This window comes from Bufo bufo, chromosome 1, assembly GCF_905171765.1.
Source record: "Bufo bufo chromosome 1, aBufBuf1.1, whole genome shotgun sequence".
In the NCBI taxonomy this organism is placed as follows: domain Eukaryota; kingdom Metazoa; phylum Chordata; class Amphibia; order Anura; family Bufonidae; genus Bufo; species Bufo bufo.
Genome location: NC_053389.1, coordinates 220,015,590 through 220,032,060, shown reverse-complemented (window position 1 = coordinate 220,032,060; position 16,471 = coordinate 220,015,590).

Here is a 16,471-nt window from a genome sequence, read left to right as displayed (position 1 = left end):
ACCCTGTTGACTATTTTGAATGAAACGCTTGATTGTTCGATGATCACGCTTCAGAAGTATTGCAATTTTAAGAGTGCTGCATCCCTCTGCAAGATATCTCACTATTTTTGACTTTTCTGAGCCTGTCAAGTCCTTCTTTTGACCCATTTTGCCAAAAGAAAGGAAGTTGCCTAATAATTATGCACACCTAATATAGGGTGTTGATGTCATTAGACCACACCCCTTCTCATTACAGAGATGCACATCACCTAATATGCTTAATTGGTAGTAGGCTTTCGAGCCTATACAGCTTGGAGTAAGACAACATGCATAAAGAGGATGATGTGGTCAAAATACTCATTTGCCTAATAATAATGCACGCAGTGTATATATATATATATTGTGAGGGGTAGCTTTCTTTCAGGGGATCTTCCTCACAGATGCGGCTTCAGGACACCAGGTTTAAGGTCCAAACAGTGCATTTATTGTGGCACACCAGCAAAAGCAAAACAATAAACACTCGCCCGTCCAGGCTCTAACTGAACACAGTATTCTTAAGTCACTGTTCACACCCTGGGATCACATGCGGATTTCTCAGCCAGTAGTCCAGCTCACTTCCAGGCTGTACCAAGTCAGTCCAAGCTATCTCCCAGCCTCGTGGTCCCTCAGCCTTGCCCGGCTGAGACCAGACTTACAGAGCCTCACCAGGCCTCTGTCCACGGGTAACACACTCCCCCCTTACTGACACCATGAGAGGTGCTTTATGCCAGCCTGAGTACCTCCAGCTGGTCTCACCTGTGGTGGAATAGGGGTGTGGACCACACTATCCACCCCTTCCTTGCCTCTAACCTGTGTGAGATCTATTACTGTCTCACAATATATATATATATATATATAATATATATTAATTATGATCTGGGTGTATACTGTGCTTCTGATTTTAGTGCAGGGACTTTCAAGACAATGAGGACCCTTGACATGGGTTGTTAGCTTGCATCTTTTGACCAAAATATCAACTAATACCTCATAGTTTGCAGGATGCAGGCAGGCCTTCTGATGTTGAGGGGCAGTGGGGTGTCAATTGATGTGTGCTGCACTTAGTAGGAGCTGGACAGCCTGCCTAAACTAATAGAATGAATGCAAGCAATAGGCTTTTAGGCAGCATGGTGCACTACATTTAACTATAACACTGGCACCTTAGGCTGGGTGTACACATTCAGGTTTTTGAAGCCTTCGATTCAAAAAGATGAGAATATTCAGCCTGTCCTTTATGTGTCCTCTGTTTATCCATTCCTGGCTTTGGCTTCACGTAGTGCATCCTGACAGGGCCGGCGTCAGCACCCGTCACACCCGGGCAAGTTCCGGGGGCCCACTGCTCCTGGGGGGCCCACTGTGCCTGCTCACTTCATTAAACTGTCTGTTCTGAATTCTGTGTGTCTGTCCCTGTGTGTGTGTCTGTCCCTGTGTGTGTGTGTGCGTCTGTCCCTCTGTGGGTATGTGTGTCTTTGTGTGTGTGTCTGTCCCTGTGTGTATGTGTGTCCCTGTGTGTGTATGTGCGTCTGTCCCTGTGTGGGTATGTGTATCTTTGTGTGTGTGTGTGTCCCTGTGTGTATGTGTGTCCCTGTGTGTATGTGTCTCCCTGTGTGTGTGTCTGTCCCTGTGTGTGTCTGTCCCTGTGTTTATGTCTGTCCCAGTGTGTGTATCCTTGTGTGTATGTTATTGCCGTGTGTGTCTGTCCCTGTATGTGTCTGTCCCTGTGTATGTGTCTCTCCCTGTTTGTGTGTGTCTGTGTGTCACTATCACCATGCGTACTGTAAGTATGTGGAGTTTATTCATTTTTTTTCCCCTGCCTGTGAAGGGGGCACAGCTAGGCCTATAAGTGCCAGGGCCACAGCTGGACATATTAGGCCTCATGCACACGACCGTATGTATTTTGCGGTCCGCCAAAAATACGGATGATATCCGCGTGTATTCCGTATTTTGTGGAACGGAACAGCTGACCCCTAATAGAAGGGCTGTTTCACACGAGCGGATGCCGTGCGTGACATCCGCTCCGTGAATGACAGCCAAGACCCGATGCGGACTGCAGAAGCACGGAGCATTAACATGATTGATAATGCTCCGTGCCTCTCTGTAATCTCTTTACTACGAAATCACAGTGACAACTTTATTTCACTGTGATTTCGTAGTAAAGAGATCACAGAGAGGCACGGAGCATTATCAATCATGTTAATGCTCCGTGCTTCTGCTGTCCGCATCGGGTCTTGGCTGTCATTCACGGAGCGGATGTCACGCACGGCATCCGCTCGTGTGAAAGAGCCCGAACAGTACTATCCTTGTCCGTAATGCGGACAATAATAGGACATGTTCTATTTTTTTGCGGAACAGAAATACGGACATCCGAAAACAAAATGCGCACGGAGTACCTTCCGTTTTTTTTATGGACCCATTGAAATTAATGGTTCCGTATACAGTCCGCAAAAAAAATGGAACAGACATGGAAAGAAAATACGTGAGGCCTTAGTGTGAGGGCGCACAGCTGGACATATTACTGTCAGGGGCACAGCTGGGAATATTATTGTCAGGGGCACAGCTGGGCATATTACTGTCAAGGGGCACAGCTGAGAATATTACTGTAAAGGGGCATACATCTGAGCATTACTACTTTAAATGGGTATCTCTACTGTGAGGGGCACATATCTGGGCATAACTACTGTGAGGGGGTACATATCTGGGTGTCGCTACTATGAGGGGCACATATCTGGGCATAACTACTGTGTGGTGGCATAAAGGGGGAATAATTACTATGTGGGGGCATTTAGGTGTTTAGCTTTGGGCGGTGTTAGAAGCGTGGCCTAATGTGAAAAAATTCCAAAGTTGGGAGTTATGGCATTATACTATGGGGGACTACAGGGGAGAATTATACTATGGGGGACTACAGGGGCGCATTATAACACTGGCAGACTACAAAGGTGCATTATACTGTGAGGAACTACAGAAGTGCATCACACTATGGGAGAACTACTGGAGTGCACTATACTACTGGGGGACTACAGAAGCGCATTATACTACAGGAGGACGACAGTAATGTGTAATGTCCCAGGGTGCCATTACCACTTCTTTTTGGCACCTTGCTACTGTCTCCTATGTGCTAATGTATATTATCTAATGTATTACATGTCATCTCCTAATAATGTGCATATTTATTCCTGAAACATGTTATGTTCATGTAATGTACCTGGTCTACCAGCAGATGGCGGCAGCATTGGCAAGATAGTTTCTCTGGAGAGGAACCTTCTGGTTTCATTCCAGCCCTCTCTAGAGAGGGAGGAGTTTAGGTAGTGAGTAGGTCAGTCTACCTTACCCCCTCGTGGGGAGAGGTTGTGTGAGGAGTCTTGTCTGACTTAACCCCTCCTAAGGGAAGGCAGCAGGCCTGGTCCTGTCTGGACAGGTTCTGTTAGGCTACTTTCACACTCGCTTTTGGTGTGGATCCTTTCAGATAATACAACCGTCTGCATCCGTTCAGAACAGATCCGTTTGTATTATCTTTAACATAGCCAAGACGGATCCGTCTTGAACACCATTGAAAGTCAATGGTGGACGGATCCGTTTTCTATTGTGCCAGGTTGTGTCATAGAAAACGGATCTGTCTCCATTGACTTACATTGTGTGCCAGGACGGATCAGTTTGGCTCAGTTTCGTCAGACGGACACCAAAACGCTGCAAGCAGCGTTTTGGTGTCCGCCTCCAAAGCGGAATGGAGACGAAACAGAGGCAAACTGATGCATTCTGAGCAGATGCTTTTCCATTCAGAATGCATTAGGGCAAAACTGATCAATTTTGGACCGCTTGTGAGAGCCCTGAACGGATCTCACAAACGGAAAGCCAAAACGCCAGTGTGAAAGTAGCCTTAGTCCTACGCCAGCCTTATCACTGGAGGTTGTGCACATCCGAGCTGAAGCTAGAGCTTGAGGTACTCCAAAGCCAGGACAAGAAGTTTCTAGGATTCAAGTAAGAGACAGACTACAGACTACAGCTAAACTAAGTTCCAGCAGAAGAGGAAAGTTCGTATTTACTCCAGCTAGCATAGCAGAGCTGAGATTGTTGCAGAGAAGTATTTGCCTGCCAAAGTTAAGCCAGTACCTGCTGATGACCAAGATATCGTTTGGAAACTGTTTGGATTATCAATTTATGCCAAGTAAAAGTAACTGTTCAACGTTACTACAAAGTCTGGACTCCATTTATTCTACTTACTCATCATCCAAGTTCAACTACCCCTTTGCACTTGCTTTGGACGACACCACGTCTGGGATCAAAGGACATCCAGGTAGGAACACAACGTGACACGTGTAAACAACATCTACAGAGATTGTAGGCCACCCACTGGCAATCCTACCCTGGGTACCAACATTACCATCCACAAAAGGGAGCCTTGTGCTTCCGCTGCTTAACCGCAGCTGGCATCATGTTTACTTGCTCTATAGGAGGGATATTTTTAATAAAAAACCTCCTAAGGGGCAATGGATCCCCCAGACGCCTGGCAGTGGTCCGCTGCAACCAAGTAACCACTGCAACCAAGTAACCACTGCAACCAAGTAACCACTGCAACCAACCAAGGCAGTGGCATCACGAACAGGATAAGGACAATACCATACTGTGTGCCGCATACTATTACACTAAAGAACAGGAGTCAAACCACAAAATTGTGTGCCTACCAACTTTATTTGCCTATTGGATTTACAAAAACTGCATTGAAAGTGACTTTAATGACTCTGTTGCAATGTGACCGACGCAAGAGGCTAACCCAAAGAGTTAAATCGCCATTTTTACAGGCTATGGCGCAGCTTCTTCATCCTCAACAGAGGCGCGAAACTGAAGGAACGCCCTTGCTGAAGCGTGAAAATTTAGCCCAGCCTACAGGGAGCAAGACTGTTACGTGATGAGGGAGAGTATAATTTCCGCCCTTGAAGCCCCTCCTTTATTTCCTGTCTGCACCAGTGAAGACAAGAAGGCGCAACCGTGTGATAATAAGGCCGGACAGCCCACTCGTCTACCCGAGCGCTTACGTGGGAAGGTTTTCTCCTTCCCAGCGGAACAAGGTTTCGGCTTCATCCGGGACGCACAGTCCGGGCAAGATTACTTCGTCCACCGCTGGGCCGTCGGAGGACCCGGCCTGTCCACAGGCCAGAATTGCCTTTACCGAGGGGAGGAAGTAGAGTTTACCCCCGCTGAGGGGCCCCGATGCCCTTATTGCACCAATGTCGAGCATTGCTTGCCACCCCCGGTGTACCTGGAGAAGGCTCCGGCCCAGCGGGTCAGGCGAACCACGCCCATAAGGCCTCCAACTGAGAGTAGAGGCGCCCGGAGGCATGTACCTTCTATGAACCAGATAGGACATCAGTCTACAGGCCATTTCCAGGGGCCTGTCGTGGTCTGGCAGCCCACCACCGTTAATAATGAAGTGCCGCCTCAAAATGCTGCGTGCCCATGGATGGAGTGGCTGACCCCAACACCGGGATTCAAGTCCTGGGAGGCCGAAATGGAGGCGCGGCGCCGAGAGGCTGTCCAACAGCAGCTGGAGAAGCTGAAGATTGCTGCTGGTGAGTTGGACCCTTGTGCCCCTAGGTCGAAGTTGGCAGGAGGGAGACCTGCTGGCCTGTCTGAAACTGGCTCGTGGGATTCGAGAAGTCCCTTAAAGGGGTTCTGCAGTTTGTTTAAACTGATGATCTATCCTCTGGATAGATCATGAGCATCTGATCGGCGGGGGTCTGACACCCGGACCCACGCCAATCAGCCGTTTGAGAAGGCAGCGGCGCTCCAGGAGCGCCGCAGCCTTCTCACTGTTTACTGCAGCCCCAGTGACGTCACGACTAGTATCAACTGGCCTGTGCGCGGCTGAGCTCCATTCAAGTAAACAGAGTTTAGCCGCGCCCAGGCCAGTTGATACTAGTCGTGACGTCACTGGGCATGCAGTAAACAGTGAGAAAGCCGTGGCGCTCCTGGAGCGCCGCTGCCTTCTCAAACAGCTGATCGGCGGGGCTCCCGGGTGTCGAACCCCCGCTGATCAGATGCTGATGATCTATCCAGAAGATAGATCATCAGTTTAAACAAACTGCAGAACCCCTTTAACATAAGAAATAATAACAATAGTGTACAAAGTCTACCCCTTTAAGTACGGACGTACCGTCATTGCCCGATCCCTATGACTAAGGAGCAGGACCATCTCCATATCTGAAAAAGAAAAAAAAATACTGAACTGATCCTGGGAGCCACGGTGTTTAACATGTTTTTATTTCACAGGTTGCACTTGTTTTTGTCCTCACCCGGATGGTCATGTTAGTAAGGACTCCCCCCAGTGGTCATTGTCTCTAAGTTGCGCTCAACAGCGGCACCTACCTTTATTTTTATATTTCCCCCTTTTTCAGGTTATTTGGGAGCTTTGCTAATGGTTCTCATGACCTGTGCTGCTATACTACTACCCATATGGATTACAAATGACTCTCTTACTCATGTGGATTACAATTACCTTTATTACCTCATTTGGATTACAACTAATTACATTGTTCCCATGGATTACAATTGTTTTCCTTTGGATTACAATAAACTTTTATTGCACTTAAAGTGACAGTTCCGTGCACTTTACCTTCAAACCTTCAAGAAGAGACTCTAAAGTGACTCTTTATTGCCTTATTGCATTACTAAAAATGTGCCTTACCTATTTTGCACTAACGTTTTACCCTTCATTTACCCTTAAATTGTGCCTATTGTGTGTATTTCTTTGCAGATGCCACAGTATGTTTTACTATGCACTTATTGTACAAGTCATTCATCTCACCATCTTAGCCATATGGTCAGAACCTTACTTCATTGCTCGCAATGGACTGCCTCTGAGTGTGTCTGGTACGTTCCAAGCACGTCCTATCTTTGATTGCTCACAACTGTTTGCCTCTGAGTACAATTTGAACTAATGGTCTTAAACCAAGTGGTATTGTGCTAAACTAAGAAAGTACATGTAGAACTAATGGTTTTAAGCCAAGTGGTTATGTTCCAAGCAAACTAAACACCATTAAGGGTAAGCTGCTGTTAATATATCTATCTGGAGTTGTAGGAGAAAATGTTCCTCCTCCTTAAAGAAGTCTTCATTGGAGAGATTAGAGTGTGTTGCCTCATCCTCCTAGTGCTAAGGCCTTGTGCACCAGGCTTAGGAAAAATAATATTTGCTACCTGTTTTAATCTTCAAGGTGACAAAGCGTAAAGCATAATTAGACCTTGTTGCCAGAAGGGAATACAGGATAACGCCACCCTTCTATTTGCGAGCGTTTTCATTACATAGTGGTCGGACTACAGAGTAAAGACACCCCTGCTCTTCCTTTGGTGTTCATGGCCAGAATACACAGAGTTAGGCTACTTTCACACTAGCGTTCAGGGCTCCGCTTGTGAGTTCCATTTGAAGGCTCTCACAAGCGGCCCCGAACGGATCCGTCCAGCCCTAATGCATTCTGAGTGGATGCGGATCCGCTCAGAATGCATCAGTTTGGCACCGTTTGTCCTCCGCTCCGCTCAGCAGGCGGACCCCTGAACGCAGCTTGCAGCGTTCGGGTGTCCGCCTGGCCGTGCGGAGGCAAACGGATCCGTCCAGACTTACAATGTAAGTCAATGGGGACGGATCCGTATGAAGTTGACACAATATGGCTCAGTTTTCAAACGGATCCGTCCCCCATTGACTTTCAATATAAAGTCAAAACGGATCCGTTTGCATCATCATGAACAAAAAAAAAAACAACTTTTTTTTTGTTGATGGTAATGCAAACGGATCCGTTCTGAACGGATCTAAGCGTTTGCATTATAGGTGCGGATCCGTCTGTGCAGATACCAGACGGATCCGCACCTAACGCAGTTGTGAAAGTAGCTTTAGTCTGTAATGATCGCTTATTGCACACTATTTTGAATCTCTGGTTATAACTGAGAGGGAAACTGTTGCCGGACACCCTACTCATTTGGGCAGAGACCCTGTAGTAGCTGTTACTAATTTTATGACTATACAGCACTTTATTTACAATTTTTGGTACCCTGAGAGTATATGTATATATCTGTTGGTATTTATTCGGCTAATATCCCGAGCACAAGCCAAGGGCGGATTGACTCTGAAGTAAGGGGGAATGTAATGTCCCGGAGTGCTATTACCACTTATTTTTGGCACCTTGCTCCTGTCTCCTATGTGCTAATGTATATTATCTAATGTATTACATGTCATCTAATAATGTCCATATTTATTCCTGAAATATGTTATGTTCATGTAATGTACCTGGTCTACCAGCAGATGCGGCAGCATTGGCAAGATAGTTTCTCTGGAGAGGACCCTTCTGGTTCCATTCCAGCCCGCTCTAGAGAGGGAGGAGTTTAGTTAGTGAATAGGTCAGTCTACCCTACCCCCTCGTGGGGAGAGGTTGTGTGAGGAGTCTTGTCTGACTTAACCCCTGCTAAAGGAAGGCAGCAGGCCTGGTCCTGTCTGGACAGGTTCTGTTAGTCCTACGCCAGCCTTATCACTGGAGGTTGTGCACATCCAAGCTGAAGCTAGAGCTTGAGGTACTCCAAAGCCAGGACAAGAAGTTCCTAGAATTCAAGTAAGAGACAGACTACAGCTAAACTAAGTTCCAGCAGAAGAGGAAAGTTCGTATTTACTCCAGCTAGCATAGCAGAGCTGAGATTGTTGCAGAGAAGTATTTGCCTGCCAAAATTAAGCCAATACCTGCTGATGACCAATACATAGTTTGGAAACTGTTTGGATTACCAATTTATGTCAAGTAAAAGCAACTGTTTAACTTTACCACAATATATAAATGGACTCCATTTATTCTACTTACTCATCATCCAAGTTCAACTACCCATTTGCACTTGCTTCGGACTACACCACATTTGGGATCCAAGGACATCCAGGTAGGAACACCGTGACACGTGTAAACATCTCCGGAGATTGTAGGCCACCCTGCACCACTCTGGCAATCCTACCCAGGGTACCAGCATTACCATCCACAAAAGGGAGTCTTGTGCTTCTGATGCTTAACCGCAGCTGGCGTCACGTTTACTTGCTCTATAAGAGGGACATATTTAGTAGAAAACTCCTAAGGGGCAATGGATCCCCCAGACGCCCGACAGTGGGCCGCTGCAACCGCATATACGATGGGGGGCATTATACGCAGGGGGACGAGATCTGCAGTGGGGGAGTGAAGGATCAGGTAAGGTCTGTCCATGTTGGAGGATCTGTTCAAAAGACCTCTGAGGGTCCTTTAAATGCCTGAAATTTACCATCAGAAAATATGGTAAGTATGACAGTATTATCGGGTGTATATGCTATATGATTGAAGGTGTGTATGTGGTATTAGCTGTAAATACTGCATGATCTGGAGATGAAGATAATGTTTGATCCTAGAGATGTATATGCTGTATGTTCGCAGAGGTGATTATGTTTTACGATCCAGAGGTGTATATACAGTATGATCCCCGAGGTATATATGGTATGATCTGGGGGTGTATATACTCTATGATCTTGGGATGTACATAATGTATGATCCTGGAGGTCTATGTGCTGTATGATCCAGAGTTGTACATGCTGTATGATGCCTCAGGTGGATATGCTGTATAGGCCTGTGGGTATATATACTGTATGGTCCCAGAGTTCTGTTGTATGGATCTGTTGGTACAGAGCACTGGATGGGAATCTTAGCACGAGTATCCAGACTTTGTACACTATTGTTATTGCTTCTTATGTTAAAAGAGTTCTGTACTTTGTTTAAACTGATGATCTATCCTCTGGATAGATCATCAGCATCTGATCGGCAGGGGTCCGACACCCGGGACCCCCGCCGATCAGCTGTTTGAGAAGGCAGCGGCGCTCCAGCAGCGCCTCGGCCTTCTCACTGTTTTTCGCTGGCCCAGTGATGTCACAACTAGTATCAACTTGCCTGGGCGCGGCTAAGCTCTGTTCACTTGAAAGGAGCTTAGCCCTGCCCAGGCAAGTTGATACTAGTCGTGACGTCACTGGGCCTGCCGTAAACAGTGAGAAGGCCGCGGCGCTGCTATAGCGCCGCTGCTATAGCCGCTGCTGTCTCAAACAGCTGATCGGCGGGGATCCCGGGTGTCGGACCCCCGCCGATCAGATGCTGATATATCCAGAGGATAGATCATCAGTTTAAACAAAGTGCAGAACCTTATTTCTGAACAATGTGTATAGCGGTACAGTTATGTTTCTTAGTAACACTATTACTGAGTGATATATTTAACTGGTACCACTGAACACTGTATGGCACTATTGTTGCTAAAGATTGTATAGCAGTGGTATTGTATTGTACTGTGTGATATTATTACTACTGGATGGTAATGTTAGCATTGAGCAGGGTATGGAACTATAAGTCACACACTGTATGCCATTGTTACAGCTTCACTGTATGGTACTGTTATAACTAAGCACTGCATGGGAAAGTGATTAATTGAAAATTCATGGAATAACAACAAATTTCATTGCTATTCTGACACTGCTATTCTGACACCGCATGGCTATTGCTGCACACTGTAAGGCACTATTGTTGCTAAACTCTTTGTGATACTGCTGTTTAGACACTGAAAATATGAGCAAGGTATGGCACTTTTAGTAAAAGGCACATTGTGCAGTACTGTATTGCATGGAATTGTCATTAGTGCTCACTGTTTGGTACTGCTATATGGACACAGTATGGCTCTTGTATTATTATGGATCTCTTATTACAAAGCATTTTATGGAATTTTCAGCATTAAAAGCTTTATACCCTAAGGCCTCTTTCACATGAGCGTGTCCGGATTAGGTCCGGATGCGTCCCGGTGCATTGCGGCAAACCCGTGCAAGTAGGTACCCAATTGCAGTCAGTTTTGATTGCGATTGCGTTCCGTTGTTCAGTTTTTATTGCGCGGGTGCAATGCGTTTTGCACGCGCGTGATAAAAAACTGAATGTGGTACCCAGACCCGAACTTCTTCACAGAAGTTCAGGTTTGGGTTCAAGGTTGTGTAGATTGTATTATTTTCCCTTATAACATGGTTATAAGGGAAAATAATAGCATTCTGAATACAGAATGCATAGTACAATAGGGCTGGAGGGGTTAAATTTTTTTTTTTAACTCACCTTAATCCACTTGTTCGCGCAGCCGGCATCTCTTCTGTCTTCATCTGTGAGGAATAGGACCTTTGATGATGTCGCTACGCTCATCACATGACCCATCACCATGGTGATGGATCATGTGACGGACCATGTGATGAACGTAGTGACGTCAAAGGTCCTATTCCTCACAGATGAAGACAGAAGAGATGCCGGCTGCGTGAACAAATGGATTAAGGTGAGTTAAAGTTAGACCTCCAAAGCAAATAATGGATTATCTATGGAAAATCTAAAATAAGATTGTCTGTGGTGTCCAGTGAATAGAAAAATGAGCCTCAAAATGCGTGGTGTAAATTACCCACAATCACTGACTATTATGCAGCACAAAAATAGAAAATGCAGTAAAAGATGGTGCATGTGGGGGGCGTGGCCAACTACCGGCATGTGAGCACGCATCTCAGCTCTGCTCCGATTCCCCACTTCAATCCTGTCTAATCCTGGCAACCTGCCGAATCCTACCTCAAGGTGGACGGTGTGTACGCGCAAGAGGAAACCCCGCACAACGAAAATGGGTCCAAACAAGGCGCAGACTGCAGCTGAGAAGCTCAAAGAGTACGCTAGACAAGAGACCCAACATGGCGCCACCGCGCCTTCACCATTGCGCGCGGCGGTCACCCGCGGTCAGGCAGCTCAGCAATTAGAAGCAGAGAGCCCTGAGGAGCCAGAGTTCACCCTGAAAACAGCCTACCTGCAGCTCATGTCTGCGATATCCTCCTGCCAAACATCACTTACCGGCAAGATCGAGGAGGTAAGGGTGGACTTGGGCTTGCTCCGGCATGATGTCCAGCTGCTTAGAGACCGCGTTAAGAATACTGAGGACAGGTTCTCTTCACTTGAAGACCTGACCAGACCCCTGGTGGTGAAAGTACAAGTCCTTGAGCATTCTGTGAACCAGTGGCAGCAGAAGTGTGATGACTTGGAGAATAGAGCCAGACGAAACAACGTCCGAATCCTGGGCCTCCCGGAAAAAGCAGAGGGTAGGGACCCTGCCACTTTTCTCGAGCTCTGGTTCAAAGCACTATTCCCAGAGGCGCCATTTTCCAACGCATATGCCATAGAAAGAGCGCACAGGGTTCCCGCCAAATCCCCTCCTCCCGGGGCTCCACCGAGACCTCTCGTTGCGAGATTATTGAATTGGAAGGACAGAGATCTTATCCTTACCCAAGCTCGGATCAAGCAAGTAATCAAACATGAAAATGTAACAGTCTCTTTATTCCCGGATTTTTCATCCGATCTACAAAAGAAAAGCGCCACATTTGTTTCGGTCAAGCGGCGACTGCGGGATCTGAATTTGCAGTATTCTATGGCGTAGCCACCGCGCCTTCGTGTAGTGGATGGGGAGAAAACCATATTCTTTGTTGACCCTAAAGAGGCAGAGGACTGGGTCTCCAGGAAATCGGGACGCTCAGGACTGCACTGATCTGCAAGTTGCTTCCATTGCGCAAGTATTACTGCTGATTGGTGACTCTCGGTTTGTTTGTTCATTCACTTGTTGATATGTCTGCGGAGGTGGACGATGCCGTCCCATCAATCGCTAATCTCACCCAGGTGGGAGTCATGTCATAGCTTAAATCACCTTATTGTTCATGCCTTGCTACTTAATGTAAACATGTACTGTTGTTGCTCATGATAGTGTGGGATTGGGGCTTCACCTGCATAGGTACTCCATCTAATTGTACTATGCAGGTCCCCGAAATATGGGCCCATATACCAGTTGGATTAGTCTCCAACGACCACATACTTGCCTTGTTACATCAACTTTATAAGTTATGTTCTTTAGGATTTTTTTTTTTTTCAGGTATGGATTTCTACTCTAGCAGGGTTAGACAGTGGTGTGGCGAGTCGGTGGTGTGCAATAATAAACCACTCTCCTATTGTGGGGAAAGTAGTAAAACATCCTATGAGATCTAGGACAAACCCGAAATGGCCTCCATGAAAATCCTGTCCTGGAATGTGAGGGGACTAGGGGATCCAAAAAAAAGGATAGCGGTATTCTCACACATTCGCTCCTTTAACCCTCACATTATTGGTCTACAGGAGACTCATCTGACGCCCGAGATCGGGAACAGGCTTAAAAAACCCTGGGTTCAGTATTTAGTCAATGCATTTGGAAGTTCGCACTCTAGGGGGGTTGCTATAATAGTCCACAGTAGTCTTAGATGGGAGGTGCATAAGGTGGTTACTGATCCAGAGGGCCACATCTTTCTATACTTGCACATTAATTGTTCCCCTTATGTAGTGATTAATGTATATAACCCACCGCCTGCTTCTTCCTCCTTATTGCAAACTGTGATTGGCTTTGTTACGCAATACCCCAATGTTAGATTGCTATGTATGGGCGATTTTAACATGGTTATGCACTGTGGGATGGATAGATTTAGCAGGGATTCCAATATGCTTGATGATTTTTCTCCTGATACTTTCCTCTCTAGAGTAGCCTCTGAAATGGGGTGGTTGGATTTATGGAGGATCAGACATCCATTAATACAGGAATACTCCTGCTTCACTCCAACCAGGGGAGCTCTTTCCCGGATTGATTATATTTTAGGGAATGCTCTAGTCAGTACTGATCTCAAGGATGTGAGATACGGGCCTCAGGGCCCCTCAGATCATGCTCCGATATGGGCCGAGCTTACGCTATCTGATGTTGTTAGACAGGGAGGGAAGATGCGGATTCACCCATTCTGGTTGTCTCTCTTTGATAGTAATGACAGGATCGCTGATCAGCTGTTGATGTTTCTGGAGGTGCAGGATATTGAGACAGATGGTTTGCTTCTATGGGACACCATGAAAGCGTATTTGAGAGGTTGTCTCAAATCATCAATATCCTTCATCAAGAGAGACACGCAGCGCAAAGAGGTGGAGCATCACACTAGATGTAAGGAGGCTGAGAGTGCTTTCACATCCTCCCCAACTGAGACAAACAGATTGGAATGGCTTCATAGGGGCAGGATCTACATGATGCATCTGTCATAAAAAAGCAATCGCAAGTCATTCTTTCTCAAGCAGCAGTCCTTTGAAATGGGCAATCAGGCAGGCAAGCTTCTTGCACACCTCGCACATGGTAATAACATGTCTCCCCCAGTTATCAGAATTAGGGACCCCGATGGGCATGTGAGGGAGTCAGTGGAGGGCATCTTAGATTGTTTTGAGAGTTTTTACACAGATCTTTATCCTTCTTGAGGTAAATTAGCCATTTCGGACCTTCCTGCTAGTAAGGCTCCTGGGCCAGATGGCATCCCAATTGAGGTATACTCCAAGTACACTGACATACTGAGCCCGCAACTTCACAAACTATATAAGACTGCTCACACCTGTGGACTCTTGTCGGATTCTATGTATGATGCCACAATAGTGGTTATTCTGAAGCCCGACACGGACCCGCTGGAATTTGGATCATACCGCCCTATTTCCCTTTTGAATTTAGATTATAAGATTCTTACCAGAGTTTTAGCAAATCGTCTTAATAAAGTGGTCACCTCAATAGTACATAGCGATCAGTCGGGTTTCATGCAGGGCAGGTCCACATCTGATAATATTAGGAGAGCTCAGGTGATTGCACAGATAGGAGCAGCGGGGGGTGCACAGTGGGCCATGGCCTACTTGGATACTGCCAAGGCTTTCGATTCGTTTGAGTGGCCCTTTCTATTTGCCGTGTTGAAGAGCTTTGGCTTTGGTCCGAAATTTATCAAGTGGATTGAGATCTTATATTTAGGCTACCGAGGGCTGATATATTAATTAATGGTCATCATTCCAGATCCTTCCCACTGAATAGGGGTACGAGGCAAGGCTGCCCTCTATCGCTCCTGTTATTTGCAGTAGCTATAGAACACTTAGCTCTAAGAATAAGGATGGATCAGACATACACGGGTATTTGCATGGGAAACAGGTTAGACAAAATAGGACTTTATGCTGACGATTTGCTCCTGTTTATGTCTGACCCAGAGGCATCGCTGTCTAGAGCAATAGAGATTATTGAACAGTTTGGCAGATTCTCTGGATTGCGCATAAACTGGACCAAGTCAGCTATCATGCCACTTGGGGATCACACTTGGCCGCCTCACTATCACAATCTACCTGTGGTGGATCGTTTTAAGTACCTGGGGATAGTAATGACTAGAAATACACGCCTTTCATATACTTTGAATATTGAGCCCCTGGTGTCTCTCTTTGCAGACAAGTTTAAGTCATGAAGGTCTCTTCCCCTCTCTATAATGGGCAGACTAAATCTGGTAAAAATGATACTGCTTCCCAAGGGTCTGTACGTTCTAGCTCACGCTTGCGCTCCCATATCTAAAGGCTTTTTTGACCGTATCCACGCCATGGTTGCTTCGTTTGTGTGGGGTGGAGCTAGAAGGAAGTTGTCCCTGGCTGTGCTTCAGAGGCCCGTCTTAAGAAGCAAGGAGTTGCTTCTCTTCCGGACTTCTTCCTATACTTCTTAGCCGGACAGCTTAAGTTTCTTAAGCCCTGGGTATCATCGACTGATTTGCCCAATGCTGAATACTTTCTGCGAGAGCACTTGGGCCTGGGTACTCTTTGGCCGGTCCTGGAGAATTCAAATTGCCCTCGCGGCCGTCTGCTCCCCCTCCACAGGCTGGCGCATCAGGTGTGGCAGGCTTCTAAAATGCATTCATACAAGGATCTGCCTGATGTGATTCCCTTGTGGGATAACCCCATGTTCACCCACATGTGTCTGGGGGATGGGGTTGATATGTGGAAGCTCCATGGAGTCTCCACACTGGAGAACTTGTATGAGAGTGGGTATCTACGTTCCTTTTCGCAGATTCAGGATAAATTTGGGGTACCCCGCAACATGTTTTTTAGGTTCCTGCAATTGAGACACGCCCTGCAGGCTCAGCTGAGAATATTGGGAAGGGCTATCTCAAAATATCCTTTGATAGGAGTGCTTAGGTCTCAGGGCCCGAGAGGGATCATCTCCATACTATACACCCATCTGCTATGCAATCGCATGACAATGAACCCCCTTGCTATTGAAAATAAATGGAAGTTATCCATTCCCTCTTTAACGGGGGGTGATTGGAGTGAGGCGCTTCTTACTCCGACCAGGGTTTCTCCCTCTATCAATAATAGATTGATACAGATGTTTATTCTGCATAGGAGTTACCTCACTCCGACCAGGCTCCACAAGATGGGAAGGACTCCTCATAGTAAGTGCCACAGATGCTCGGCGGATCGTGCCGACTTTTGGCACATGTACTGGGAATGCCCTTCTATTCGTCGCTTCTGGACCTCGGTACTGGGGGTATTATCCACAGTAGTACCTGCTGTGATCCCTCTTTGTCCCA